Source organism: Felis catus, chromosome C1 (assembly GCF_018350175.1).
Source record: "Felis catus isolate Fca126 chromosome C1, F.catus_Fca126_mat1.0, whole genome shotgun sequence".
NCBI classification, from domain to species: domain Eukaryota; kingdom Metazoa; phylum Chordata; class Mammalia; order Carnivora; family Felidae; genus Felis; species Felis catus.
Window position 1 is genome coordinate 83238878 of NC_058375.1, and position 15877 is coordinate 83254754.

At 35.6% G+C, this 15877-nt stretch overlaps 1 protein-coding gene and 1 pseudogene across 4 annotated transcripts in view; both read right to left on the bottom strand.

Moving 5' to 3' along the window:
* The window catches only part of DPYD (dihydropyrimidine dehydrogenase), an 869175-nt gene that overhangs the window by 664423 nt on the left and 188875 nt on the right, over positions 1 to 15877 (bottom strand). The gene's annotated exons all lie outside the window — the stretch shown is intronic.
* On the bottom strand, positions 7029 to 15279 carry LOC109502489 (annotated as a pseudogene).

The following is a 15877-nucleotide window of genomic DNA, read 5'->3' on the forward strand; positions in this document are numbered from 1 at the left end:
AAAGGCAGCCTAAACCCAGCAGAAGAAGAGAAATAATAAAGATCAGAGCAGAAATAAACAATATAGAATCTAAAAAAACTGTAGAGCAGATCAATGAAACCAAGAGCTGGTTTTTTGAAAAAATAAACAAAATCGAAAAACCTCTAGCCAGGCTTCTCAAAAAGAAAAGGGAGGGGCGCCTGGGTGGCGCAGTCGGTTAAGCGTCCGACTTCAGCCAGGTCACAATCTCGCGGTCCGTGAGTTCGAGCCCTGTGTTGGGCTCTGGGCTGATGGCTCAGAGCCTGGAGCCTGTTTCCGTTTTGTGTCTCCCTCTCTCTCTGCCCCTCGCCCATTCATGCTCTGTCTCTCTCTGTCCCAAAAATAAATAAACGTTGAAAAAAAAAAGAAAGAAAAGGGAGATGACCCAAATAGATAAAATCATGAATGAAAATGGAATTATTACAACCAATCCCTCAGAGATACAAAGAATTATCAGGGAATACTATGAAAAATTATATGCCAACAAACTGGACAATCTGGAAGAAATGGACAAATTCCTAAACACCCACACTCTTCCAAAACTCAATCAGGAGGAAATAGAAAGCTTAACAGACCCATAACCAGCGAAGAAATTGAATCGGTTATCAAAAATCTCCCAACAAATAAGAGTCCAGGACCAGAACGCTTCCCAGGGAAGTTCTACCAGACGTCTAAAGCAGAGATAATACCTATCCTTCTCAAGCTATTCCAAGAAATAGAAAGGGAAGGAAAACTTCCAGACTCCTTCTATGAAGCCAGTATTACTTTGATTCCTAAACCAGACAGAGACCCAGTAAAAAAAGAGAACTACAGGCCAATATCCCTGATGAATATGGATGCAAAAATTCTCAATAAGATACTAGCAAATCGAATTCAATGGCATATAAAAAGAATTATTCACCATGATCAAGTGGGATTCATTCCTGGGATGCAGGGCTGGTTCAACATTCGGAAATCAATCAACGTGATACATCACATTAACAAAAAAAAAGAGAAGAACCATATGATCCTGTCAATCGATGCAGAAAAGGCCTTTGACAAAATCCAGGACCCTTTCTTAACAAAAACCCTTGAGAAAGTCGGGATAGAAGGAACATACTTAAAGATCATAAAAGCCATTTATGAAAAGCCCACAGCTAACATCATCCTCAACGGGGAAAAACTGAGAGCTTTTTCCCTGAGATCAGGAACACGACAGGGATGCCCACTCTCACTGCTGTTGTTTAACATAGTGCTGGAAATTCTAGCATCAGCAATCAGACAACAAAAGGAAATCAAAGGCATCAAAATTGGCAAAGATGAAGTCAAGCTTTCGCTTTTTGCAGATGACATGATATTATACATGGAAAATCCGATGGAATCCACCAAAAGTCTGCTAGAACTGATACATGAATTCAGCAAAGTTGCAGGATACAAAATCAATGTACAGAAATCAGTTGCATTCTTATACACTAACAATGAAGCAACAGACAGACAAATAAAGAAACTGATCCCATTCACAATTGCACCAAGAAGCATAAAATACCTAGGAATAAATCTAACCAAAGATGTAAAAGATCTGTATGCTGAAAACTACAGAAAGCTTATGAAGGTAAATGAAGAAGATTTAAAGAAATGGAAAGACATTCCCTGCTCATGGATTAGAAGAATAAATATTGTCAAAATGTCAATACTACCCAAAGCTATCTACACATTCAATGCAATCCCAATAAAAATTGCACCAGCATTCTTCTCAAAACTAGAACAAGCAATCCTAAAATTCATATGGAACCACAAAAGGCCCTGAATAGCCAAAGTAATTTTGAAGAAGAAGACCAAAGCAGGAGGCATCACAATCCCAGACTTTAGCCTCTACTACAAAGCTGTCATCATCAAGACAGCATGGTATTGGCACAAAAACAGACACATAGACCAATGGAATAGAATAGAAACCCCAGAACTAGACCCACAAAAGTATGGCCAACTCATCTTTGACAAAGCAGGAAAGAACATCCAATGGAAAAAAGACAGTCTCTTTAACAAATGGTGCTGGGAGAACTGGACAGCAACATGCAGAAGGTTGAAACTAGACCACTTTCTCACACCATTCACAAAAATAAACTCAAAATGGATAAAGGACCTAAATGTGAGACAGGAAACCATCAAAACCTTAGAGGAGAAAGCAGGAAAAGACCTCTCTGACCTCAGCCGTAGCAATCTCTTACTCGACACATCCCCAAAGGCAAGGGAATTAAAAGCAAAAGTGAATTACTGGGACCTTATGAAGATAAAAAGCTTCTGCACAGCAAAGGAAACAACCAACAAAACTAAAAGGCAACCAACGGAATGGGAAAAGATATATGCAAATGACATATCGGACAAAGGGCTAGTATCCAAAATCTATAAAGAGCTCACCAAACTCCACACCCGAACAACTAATAACCCAGTGAAGAAATGGGCAGAAAACATGAATAGACACTTCTCTAAAGAAGACATCTGGATGGCCAACAGGCACATGAAAAGATGTTCAACGTCGCTCCTTATCAGGGAAATACAAATCAAAACCACACTCAGATATTACCTCACGCCAGTCAGAGTGGCCAAAATGAACAAATCAGGAGACTATCGATGCTGGAGAGGATGTGGAGAAACGGGAACCCTCTTGCACTGTTGGTGGGAATGCAAATTGGTGCAGCCGCTCTGGAAAGCAGTGTGGAGGTTCCTCAGAAAATTAAAAATAGACCTACCCTATGATCCAGCAATAGCACTGCTAGGAATTTATCCAAGGGATACAGAAGTACTGATGCATAGGGCCACTTGTACCCCAGTGTTCATAGCAGCACTCTCAACAATAGCCAAAATATGGAAAGAGCCTAAATGTCCATCAACTGATGAATGGATAAAGAAATTGTGGTTTATATACACAATGGAATACTACGTGGCAATGAGAAAGAATGAAATATGGCCCTTTGTAGCAACGTGGATGGAACTGGAGAGTGTGATGCTAAGTGAAATAAGCCATACAGAGAAAGACAGATACCATATGGTTTCACTCTTATGTGGATCCTGAGAAACTTAACAGAAACCCATTGGGGAGGGGACGGAAAAAAAAAAAAGAGGTTAGAGTGGGAGAGAGCCAAAGCATAAGAGACTGTTAAAAACTGAGAACAAACTGAGGGTTGTTGGGGGGTGGAGGGAGGAGAGGGTGGGTGATGGGTATTGAGGAGGGCACCTTTTGGGATGAGCACTGGGTGTTGTATGGAAACCAATTTGACAATAAATTTCATATATTAAAAAAAAATTAATAGCCTCTCCTATATGTTTCCTGACTCTGCTTCTCTAATTACACAACAAATTCTTACTAGCTCAGGGATATTTGGAACTAACTTTGAATATTCGTAATATATATCTTGGCCCAGCTTCTACAGTCAGCTGGCTGGGAAGGTATAGCAACATTGTTAAAGGTAACTGAACTTTTTAAGTTGTGCACCAGTGTGTCTTGGTGATGCTGAACCAGTGATATTCATGTTTTAGACTTTTAATAATTACATAATTTGTAGGTAATATGAAAACATAATTTTTAACTAGAGCTATTTATCCTCTAGAAATTACCATTCATTTATAGGTGTTTTAAGACAGTTCAAAACAAGCAATATTTAGAACAGAACACAATTCATAGGACCAATACTCAAAATATCTTGTTGGATTATCATGATCATGAGTCTAGTGATAAAACATAGTTAAAAACTCTTCTACAATCTTTCTGTAGTCTATATCAGAGAATTACTGGTTTTCTCAGATATGAGTGGCTAAAAAATGTCTTTTACACTTTTTGTATATTTTTAATTAAAAGGAAGGCCTTCAGTTAAATTTTGATACTCATTTTTGATCTTCATATATGACTGATTCTTAAAAATTAATAAGATGGCTTTTATTTCCACTTCATAGATGAGAGTATTGAGGCTCCAGAAATCTCCCAGAAGCATAAGGAGACCAGTGGCCAAGGCAGTCGAGGAAACTACTAAAATGCATTTACCATCTTACACTCAGGACTATCCCATTCACGTATGAAGACAGGTTAGAATTTTAAAAGATGATGTTCTACTGACCTTATCTCTTTGCAACATCACTGCCTCCTTGCCAGAGTAATTTGAAGACAGAAAAAAGCAGTTAAGATGTCACAGCTAGAAAAAGGCTACAGTATCCTCTCTCTTGGAGTCCAATTTTAGTTTAAGGGAAAAAAAAGTAAAAGGTTTCAAGAAGCTTCTCAAGTCAAGATGAAAACATTAGGGTTTTACAATCTCACATGGTTTCAAAGGCTTATATAACCTTAGTAGTCATTGAGGCACTAATTCCTAAATTTAGGAAGCTAATTTTATTACATTTTAATAACTTTGTTATAGCCACTTCTATTAGAAAAACACTTTTTAAACATATTTTATTTTTTTAATTAAGTATGCTAAAAAACCTCAAGAGCAGAAGAAGCCACAAATTCATGTATATCTTATCCTACAAGTAAATAAAACAGTTCCATAAAAACTTAGTGCATACAACCTTCTGAAAAATTTTTAAACACATTTTCCTATTTTACTACACAAAGAGAGTATCATCATAAGTCTTTGAGGATGCTGCTCTTAAGAGCAGTTTAAACTTAGATTTTTCTCTTTCTTACAAGAGAAGATGGAAATTGAAAATCAGTTTTTGTGTCGCACACAGGTGGAAAAAAAGGATGGGGTGGAATCATTGTACCTGAATAACTGTAGGAAGAGTCGCTGAAAGAAAATAAACACACCACTGCTACATACAGAAGATAAAACCAAGTGGGTATGAAAAGAGAAACAAGTCTAACTAAAGGAAGGGGAGTCAATCCTCAAGGCTTTCAGAATCTACTGGGGCTTTAAAATATTAGAAATAGAAATACTAAACAATAAGACAAGATTTAAATAACATTACCAAACAACAGTATCATAATGTGTAAAGAAAACAAAATGTATTTGCCAAATGTATGGTACTGATGATAATTACGCTAAGACTTACGGGGGAGAATGGGATCACTAAAGGTTGTAGTAGCACGGGAAGAGCACCCTCATTTCCAATTTCTCTCTGTTACCAATTTATTTAAAGAGTAGAGCATCATACCTAGCAACTATTGTTGAAATTGTTGAAATGGAATAAAATATAAGTTACTGCAACTATTAATTAATATTACACATTCATGTTTTTTATGTATCAATAATATAGAAACAGTTAAAGTCGACGAATATAAAACAAAGATAAAAATATTTATTTAATGTTTTTCTGCCTAGGAGACATCTAGATATTAAAATCTCTAATATAATTTGATCCCAGTCACTTGCAGTCTACAGAGGCAGACTTTAATAATTAAGAAAAACAGAGAATATCATTGATAAAAGCTCTGCTTTATGTCCTGAAGGGGTGGTCTTCTTGGCAACTCTCTTAGGAAACCATTCTTTATCCATCTTAAAGATGGTGGGGATTGAGAATACTTAAGGAGACTAAGGAAGATGCTAGATTCAAGAAGAAGGTAAAGAGCTTTCTCTGTCTTGCAGTAATGACATAGTGATAAGCCATGTACCTAGGTTAGAGTTCCTTGCAAAATGTGGCTATTCTAAAAACAGCCAGCAAAAATAAGACTGAATATGTATATGTGTATACACACACACACACACACACACACACACACACACACTTATGTAAACTGTAATGTTAACTAAGTGCTCAAATGTGCTTGCTTCTCCAAAGCCTTTAAATGTACTCACTGAGAAAGCATAGCACACAGGTGAAGAGAGAAGGCTCTGGTGCTTGAGTGCCCATATTTAATTACTGACTTCACTTTATTGGTTTTAAGACTTTAGGCAAATGACTTAAATTCTCTGGGCATCAGCTTTCTCACATGCAAACGCAGAGAATAATTTGTACTTCAGAAATTTATTATAAATTTTTAAATTATATATTCACATTAATAATATGTACTTCTTTAGTTACTTAACAGGCTTTCTTATAATCATTAAAATGCTCTGAAAGTTATATGGTACTTTCTCTAACGTGGAAGGAGTTGCTTAAGAGTCACAGCACAATGTTTTACTGCTATTTATAGACAGTAAAAAGAGTGGATATCTGACAAACATAAATATATGCTTAAAGTCTTCATTTTCTCATTATGAGTTTTCAAAAGGAAGAGAAATTATTTCTATCTCAGAAGAATCAGAGAAGCCTTCTTTGACAGAGATACTTATGCTAGAGTAGGAGCATAAGTGGGATTTTACCATGTGTAGATATGAGTATACCAGAGCTTACTATCAAAAGCAAGTTCTGGCTGCATATTTGTTGCTCTCTGTAAGACACACAGCAGCTACCATGGATCATATACATTTTAAGTACCAATAATGTGGAATGAGAGAATGAATGAAAGGAATGAGGGGAAAAGAAACTTCTACCTAATGCAATCCAAAAACAAGACAAAATAAAACAAAAAGACTACAGATTCATCCAGGGCAGAGACTATAATTCATCTTTGGTTCTCAGTATCTATGCTAGCAGTTGGCCCATATGGAGTTGCTCATACATGTTTAGGGAAAACTCGTTATTCACTGCACTTCTTCAGGAATCAAATCCCTAAAACACATGACAATCTCATCAGTGATCCAAGGCTATTTATACTGAATCCTTTCTTCTTAGGGCTTCGGTTTGTTGCTCCATGCTAATAGTATGAGGTAAAAAATAATCTCCTCTTAAAAATTAGTTAAATTCTAAGATGACAGGTTGGACTACACAATATACTGTGAAGTTTGTGCTTTTGAAAATACCTATATCCTTACTAAAAGTGTAACTTATCTTTATTATGGATGTATAGCCAAGCATTTATCTGAGGAATGCAAATTGTAAATATGAGAATATATGTGATAAAAGAGGCTTTTCTTTATTCCTGCTCCACAGATCATCTCCTAGTACCTCCATATTTTCATGCCTATGTTAGGCATATTTCTCCCTTCCTTTTTTTTTTTTTTTTTTTTGGCTGTCAAATGATCCTTTACTGAAATATTTTCCATTGTGGTTCTTACGTAGCTGGGCATTCCACAGAACCACTAATGACATCATCTATGATGTCGTGAGGGTGGCTGCCATCAACCTTGCAGCCCACAGGATCTCTTTAATGGTTCCGGAGAGTATTCTGGCTAAAGACTGGTGCTGCATCTGTGGGGCAATGTTGACAATATCATCAAAAGTGATATTTCCACTGTGCTTAATATTTTTCTGCTTCTTTCTGTCTCTTGGCGGTTCCTTGATGGCTTTGAAATTCAGGGCAGAGGCAGAAGGTACCACCTCAATCTGGTCCTTTCTGTTCTAAGTGTTCAGTTTCACTGTAATCCTCAGATCCTCCAAATCACCAGTTGCCTTGGCAATATCATCACTAACCTTTTTTGGAGACAGACCATGGAGCAGATCTTCGGGGCAAGGGCAGACCTGGCACTGACTTCCCCACCACTGTACCTCCGGTATATGACTTTGACCTCACTGGGAATGGACTTAGGCAGCATGGTAGAGGCAGCTGGTGTCTGATGAAAGCGGATTCAGGATGACAAAAGACAGCTGCACATTTCCTTCTTCTGAGCCCAAGGCCAAAAGCACTCCCTTCCTCTTCTCAATTGCTGCCACATGGTAAGGTAGCAATAAAGAACTTCTTACCCTCCATGGAAGGGTAGCACTTTCCTATATACTATCTATGTACAAATATGGTCTTTCCCTAGGTAACTATTTATAATTAATAAAATACCTGTACTTATATGCCATTTTAATTTGAATAAGTTTATATACATGTGAATACATATACCCATAATAAAATCAGTTACATGTTTAGTTAGCAGGTAGCCATTTTCAAAAAATCAAGCCTCACAATACATTTTATAATCCTACCTACCATTTTCAACTTAACTACAAGTTATGTGTATTTTTTCCAACCCAGCATACTGTTGCTCATCACAATTGTGGTTCCCCTCACATTCTAGGCAGCTGTTAGATGATGCTCAATATACTTTTGATCCTTTACAGACCTTAGAGGGAACTGGGTGACAGTACTGACAGTTTTTATTATAGCTTTCCTACTACTCAATAATCTTATTTCACCTGGACTATATCCCCAGTAGTGTCATAAACTCTTTGATTTATATTGAGGATCTTTCCAGGCTTCTTAGAAAAAAAAAAGACATAATTTTTTATAGCATATCCATATGCTGTGCAAATTATCTTCTCAAATTTTGAACCACCTGTTGTATGTTTAACTTAATGTCAATGAAGCCTCTACATGAAGGTAACAAAAAAGTGATATATATTAGTCATAGATGCCCTAAAAGTCAACTTATCAGTAAGTTTCAAAACTGAAAAAGCTGTATTTTTTGTGACTTATGTGAAGGCAATTTCAGAAATAATATAACAATAATAGTAATACAGTAATAACAGACTGTTATTTGGTTTCTAATAATAAAGACATAAAATAGAAAAAAAGTCAAATAGTTTAATCAACAAATAAAATAGGCTATTTATTATGATACAATTCCTGGATTTATGTGACACACTAACTATGAAAAAATAATATCTGTAAATATGTAAACCTACTTAAGGGCAGTGGGCTAGTATTTTAGATTTAACTTTATACAATGTTATACGGCTTGAGTTCTTTTTTTTGTAATGAGCAAGTATAACATGTAATTTAAAATTTAACATACTTTGACACTGGCAACTAAAATCACAATATCCTGTGTAATTTTAAATTTTTTTACTTTGGTCATTTGAATTGACCAAGGAAAAACTAACCAATGATGCTGCCATAGTCTCTTTTCCTTTCCCTGAAAACTCCAAAAGTCTTCTGAAAGATTCAGTCAAGAGTTTTTAAAAAGAGTTTTAACAATGGAATATACTTCTGAGTAGCTGGTGGTTCACAAAAGCTAACAGAACAAAGGGTTAGGTCTCCTCAAATAAACAGTGAGTGAGTGATAGCACAAGTACTGAAGGGACTCAATAAGTTAAAACAACAGTGGAAGAAACTATTTGGCCTTAAAATAATACTATATCATTCACCAACAATAGAATTCAGAAACAAATTTATCCACATGTTAGCTATCTAGGTATTATAGCACAGTAGGAATAATTCAACTTAAAGTTATGAAAAAACCACTATGTTCTAAGTTCTGTGCTGGTGAAGGGGAGGATTTACTGAAGTTTACTTGAAGACGGTTAAAAATAAACTGGACTTAGTTCATGTAAAAGAGATTTGTCTAGGTTTTTTTTTTCTTTCTAAGTGCAACAGCGACTATATTTCAGGTGCTGAAAGAACAGATTTGGAGAGCAATAGCCAGATCTGGATTTTCTTCCTGTTGGAACTATTCAGTTTCATGAGTGCAACCTACACAATTTACCTAAAAGTTTTCCTCCATAAAAAGGATGTCATTTCCCCCTTTCAAAAAGTAAACACCTGCCTGCACACAATTAATTTAAATTAAATTTAAATTTAAATATTCATTCCTAATTGGAATCTATGTTGATTATCCTAAGTAAAAGAAGAATGTATTCAGCACAATTTTTTTTAAAGATCATGACATTCTCCTGCTTACAGGAGAATTTTTGACAAAATGACCTTTAAGCCTTGGCTCCTACCTGATTCATTCCTACAGTTCCAGCTATACCACATGTCCTACTCTAGAGCCCTCTGGTTCTATGAGCACAAGTCATTTTTCAGCCTCTAAGCATTCCAGTATGTTCTCTGCCTCAAAAGCCACACTTGAAGCCTGCTTCAGAATCCAGTTTAGGTGTTTCTCATGGAGCTCCCTGGTTCTTGCCATTCCAATCTCCAAAAGCACCCTGTGGGTTCCTTTATCAAAGCAATTACCACATTGGAATGCAACAGCTGGTTCACTTTCCTGGTGTCTCTTCTATTTCCTCTTTCAGTGAGAAATGGTTGTGTTCTTTTGTCTTTGCTGTTGGTTTTCTTGGAAATAGATTAATTTGAAACTGGATAAAAAAGGCAGCCAGAATTTTAGTAATAACTCCAGTTACTGCTGTTAATGTTTGCAAAAAAATATATCTTTTAATAATTTTTCTTCACACTTATGTAAATAATATACACATATAATGGAAAATGTTTATATTTTGTTTAATTTATTGAGTAAATATTTATTTAAAGCTAGTACTATATGCTAGCGCTATGCCATGTTTTAAAAGTATTATCTCATTTAATCTTCATATTCACTCGATGAGGCAGATATAAATATTAACTTACTATATCTTTACAAGAACCTGATGGGATAGGTACTGTTGTAATTCTCACTTTAAAGATAAAGACAATAAGGTACACAATTCCCTTCTCTGTTTTAGGTTTGAAATATTTTATTTCCTATTTCTGTGATCCTGGTGATCATTAAGAAGTTAATAAAAATACCCTAAGGGTCTGTGATTGACAGTTTTCTCTTCTATTTCATTCTAAAATCTTAATAGCATATGATAATGTCAGAGCTTGCCTCACAGTTTGTGAAATCCAGATTCAGGACTCTTATCCAGGTCTGACTTTCTCCAAAGCCCAGCCTGTAGGCATCATCACTTCATTTCTCTAGTAGTTCTCCTTGTAATGATAGCCAGTAGCCCCAGAGAACCTGAGAAAGATTTTCTGATATAACAGATAAAAGCCATGCATGTTATAGCATTATTATGCTATATATTCCATAAATGGTTGCCTTAAAAAACAATCTAACAAAACTCCTCATTTACTTCACAAAGTACTCAGCAATAATACTTGCAGATCCTGATATCTTTACAAAGCATTTTCTTATATGTAAATTACCCATCAAGAAATTAGGAAGATCAGTCTTTGCAACAGAAATACCAGACAGACAAAATAAAAGCAATTAGAAACATTCTATAATATCACAAATAGAAGTCAAAATAGATAAAATAAAAACATATTTGACATCTATAATCATGACCAAGCCCAAAATAATTATGTCACTATGCAACATTTGGAACATTATATACTGCAGCAAAAAAAAAAGTAAAGGCCAAAATGTCCCCATTAAAGTTGCTGTGCAGACCACTATTACTTCCTATGAGGTTCTCTCTGAAATAACTTAGACATTATTCCAGTCCTTAGGAGTTTATGCCTAAGAGTTGATGCTAACATTGCACATGAAGAATATGCAGAACTTTCAGGAAATTAATGAATATGGGAGAAAAACAGATAAGAATATAAATGCTTAATCTTCACAATTTAATTCATATCTTAAGGTGGACCAAAATTTCAGGCAATGGCACTGCTTGGTAAAGGAACTAATGTGAAAATGGCCTGATCATTATCAGAACATTCTTACAAAAAATTATTCTTAAAAAAATTAGCTTACAAGCTAAAGGACACAAATTCAGAAATAATACCTTGAACATAGTCATCAAAATTAGCTGCCTACAGCTTGATACAATTTAAACTGTAAAAATAGGAAAATAAAAAAGCTAGGGGAAAATAATATATATTTTTGTAAAAATGGAAAATTCCATTGACTATGCTTCTCATTATAACACTGACAATGCTGTCATAGTATGTTACATGCACGATTAAATTTAAGAAAGCTGAATGAAGAATTCCAGTGAAGGTAATAGAACTTAAATGTGTTCATGGTCTGTGGAATCTTAACATATTATTTCCTTCGTTCTTTTGTTCTTTCCTTCCTTCCCTACTTCCTCAATCAACAAATACGTACAGTGCATTTGTTATTTGCTAGGTATTTAGGTAGATGGTAAAGATACCAATATGAACAAGACATGGGCTCTGCCTTCAAGAAGCTCACAGTGAAGAAGTCAGACTCATGAATATACATTCTCATGATGCGAAGGTATGGTAATGGAGAGGTGAGAGATACACAGACTTGCTCCAAGTTTAGAGGTACCCCCATCTGTTCACTCCTCTAGCTTCAACACCAATATAACGCTAAAAATACAATAAGTGGATTTTTTTTCTTCAGACTGTGTGTGTGTGTGTGTGTGTGTGTGTGTGTGTGCGTGTGTCTGTGTCTGTGTCTCTTATGGGCAGGCCAAGAAATATAGAACTTGAGGAAGATATGTGAAAGACTAGAAGTATTTACTACCATCTACTGAAAGTGGCATAGAGCTCTCTGCTCAACTACTTCTGGATTCATCTCAGTCGCAAACAGATCATCTCTTAACTGATCTCTCTTCTTTTACCCATATACAATCCATTAAGTACTTATCACAAAACACCATAAAAGAAAATGTAGTGTGATGGATTCTGGATTTAAACCCAGCTCTATCCTTATTAGCTTTGTGATCCCAGAACAATTATTTAAATTCTTTGTGCCCCCAACTTTTTCCTATATCTTGCTAATTATAGGCTAGACATCATACCATTATAGGGATGATTTAAAAAAATTAACATATGTAAAACATTTAGTGCCTGCCTTATAAGTGCTCAATAACGTAAATCATTGTAAATTGTATGTATGATTATCTACAAACAATGGAGAATACAATGGAATAAATGAGCACTGTTTTTCAGTAGCTACTGGGAAGCACAGTTTTATGGTGAAATTGTAAAATAATAATTACCACGTGGTTCCTGTGAAAATTAAATGAGATAATTATGAAGAGCACCAACAACGTCATGCTCATAGTAGCTGCTCAATAAATGAAAAACATAAATGAAAAATATCTTCCAAGCCAATTCAAGGGAGCTTGTAGAATACAGAAGTGAAGTGGTATAATTTTGAAAAAAAAAAAAGTATAACCAGGAGAGATCATGAGGAATAAAATATGTAAGATATAAGTGCTAGTGCATCCATAAGGTTTATAATGAAATTAGCAGCCACACCACAGAGCCAAACATGTCTACAGATACATAGCATGATGAGTTACACTTAGCAATGACTTGGTACTCATTATTTCATTTCTCCAAGTGATCTCTTCTTTACTTCATCAATAACAGTTTTGATGAGACTGCTTCAGTAACCAATTCCACATTTGGGTAGTCAGTGTAGGCAAACCTAATTTGTCAACAATGAAAAGACGCATTAGAACCTAGGATGGTGGGAGTAGTCAGGGAGGCAAATGAATCTCCCTTTGTCAAGGGAAACTCTGTGATAGAGGTATACTTCTTTTTGACTCCTTTATTTCCCACACCTAAAATGGATATTCTTCCAATACATGAATTTCATATGATGAGACACCTAAGTTTTCAACTTTAAGTATACAGAAAGAGAAAGAGAAAAGAGAAACTTGTTCAAAAGTAAGTTTGGAGAATACATTTTTCTTATGTACCACATTTTCATTCAAGCTGTGAAATGTCCCACCTCGTCCCGTCTTGCCATTTTTTTAAGGTGAACTTCTCAGAACAAACCCACTGAGAAGAAATTGGTTTGCAAGCTAGGCAGATATTAATCTATTCTCCCAGCATAGTGGGTGCATAAATCTTTTTTTATTGAAGAGGTGTTGTTAAAGTTCTATATATAAGGCGACAGTACAATATTGATTTTGGTAATGCTAATACAAAAGCAGTATTTTTAAACATATTATATTCTTTCCATTTCCTGCCTTTGTTTTTGCTTTTTCCCTTAATACAAAATGCATAATTCCTCACTCATACACCTCATCTGACAAATTCCTGGGTATCCTCCAGGATATAACACAGGTATCATTTCCTCTTGAGAAGCCTTCCTCAATTACCTCCTCACTTCTTAAAGGTTATTAATTTACTTCTTCATATCCCCACATTTTTCGCATTTTTATATAATTATTTTTTTTTAATTAACTGCATCCACAAATAGCTGATAGGTCTCAGGAGGACATTCATTCATTCAACAAATTTTGTTTGAGTGCCTGTTAGGTGCAAGGCCATGGGAAAATAATGGCTACTAAAACAGACACAGATACTTCCTTTCTGTAGCTTGGAGTTAAACAAACAAACAAACATTTCTCTGCAAACAAAGATGAATTGTGATAGCATAAAGCAATGGGATTAAGGGATCCTGGAAGTTCTTCCTGCCATCTCGAGGATGAGTAGAAATCAACTAGATTGAGAAGAGAAAAGGAGGAGGCAGAGGAAACAGATGTGCAAATGCCATGAGATGGCAGGAGGCTCAGCAGGTTGGAGGGTTTGAAGGAAGATCCTGGTGTCTGGAGCAGGAGAGTGAGGGGGAGGGTGTCTGACAAGGGCAGAGAGACTGCTGATTTAGTCCAGTACTTCCAGCAGCTAGCCATACCAGCTGCTCAACAAATGTCAGCTGAATAAATAAATGAGTAATAATAATAATAAGAAGAGGACTATGCACAAGCTTGAATTTTGAGGGTTTGTATTATTCTTACCTTGGGAAAATTAAAATTTTTACAAGGTAATTTACTTCCCATTACTACAAACAGAAGTATTTTTGCCTTGTTAAGACTTCCCTCTTTTCTTATATTTAAAAGTAATTTAGAGAGCTATAATTCAGTACTAAATACAGTATATAAAGTATTTATGATCAGCTAATTTGAAAAACAAGCATATTACATACATCTGCTTCCAAAAGAAATATTTGTAGTATTTTCAAAGTTTCACTGTGGATTCCAAAGGGATATAAATTCTGTAATCTCTTTAGGGGGAAAAATGATCATCATTTTCCACATACCCTTATCAAATGAAGGAAGTTTGGACCTGAACATTTTTTTGTCTGCACTACTAAATTCCCATAATGCACACTGTCCAAGTAAAAGGAACACCTGCCCCTGATTATATCATTTATAGACATCTCCCATCACACAGTGATTCAGTCATGAAGCAAATATACTTAAAAATAAACTCTCAGAGGAAAACACATTCAAGAATCTAATTCATAACTGCCTTTCTACATTGAAAAAGCACTGAGCAAAGGGTGCTTTCTGGGTCCTATTCTGTTACTGACAAATTATACAACTCTGATCAAAGCATTAACCTGATTTAGTCTCAGTTTTCTTATCTTTCAGGAATGGGTATGCAATTAGGTGACTTCTAGTACAAAAAGACCATGATCTGATGTTCTCTTCATATGTTTCTCAAATGTTAAGATATTATGACAGTAAAAATCTTTCAAAAAACAATAACAAGGACCACATTCAGTTTTCAGTTGGGGGGAAGTTCGATAAAGAATCACCAAAATTTGGGGGCACCTGGGTGGCTCAGTTGGTTAAGCATTCGACTTTAGCTCAAGTCATGATCTCACGGCTTGTGGGCTAAAGCCCATGGCTTTGGGCTCTGTGCAGATAGGTCAGAGCCTAGAGCCTGCTTCAGATTCTGTGTCTCCCTCTCTCTCTGCTCCTTCCCTCCTGGTGCTCTGTCTCTCTCTCTCTCTCCCCGTCTCTCAAAAATGAATAAACATTAAAAATTTTTTTAAAGAAGAATCACCAAAATTTTAAACTCTGAACATTTTCTTTTGAACGAGAAAAAATATTTCAACAAACAGAACATAGTTTGAAACTTACAGTGATACCTCTCCTAAAATTTCATTAGCAGTGTGGAAATTGTTACTTTAAAAGGAAAATGAAGAATTTGAAAAAAATCCAATCCACAGCAATAAAAATGGTAAAGTATCTGACAACTGTGTTCAGGTCCAAAATGTTCAGCTACATTAAGTGATGAGGATCACTTTTCTCCACTTTGTATTTCTTGGCAGTCTGACTTAATTTTTGATTAAGTCCTTAAAAAAGCTATTTAATTCCATTTTTAGGTATAAGGAACTGATCTCCTCTACCTATACTACAATAAGAAATTTCCATTTATTTCTATCTACATCATGCCATTTTAGCACCCAGCAAAGGAAACATCAAGCTTCTTTTCTAGAAAATGTACCACAAAATA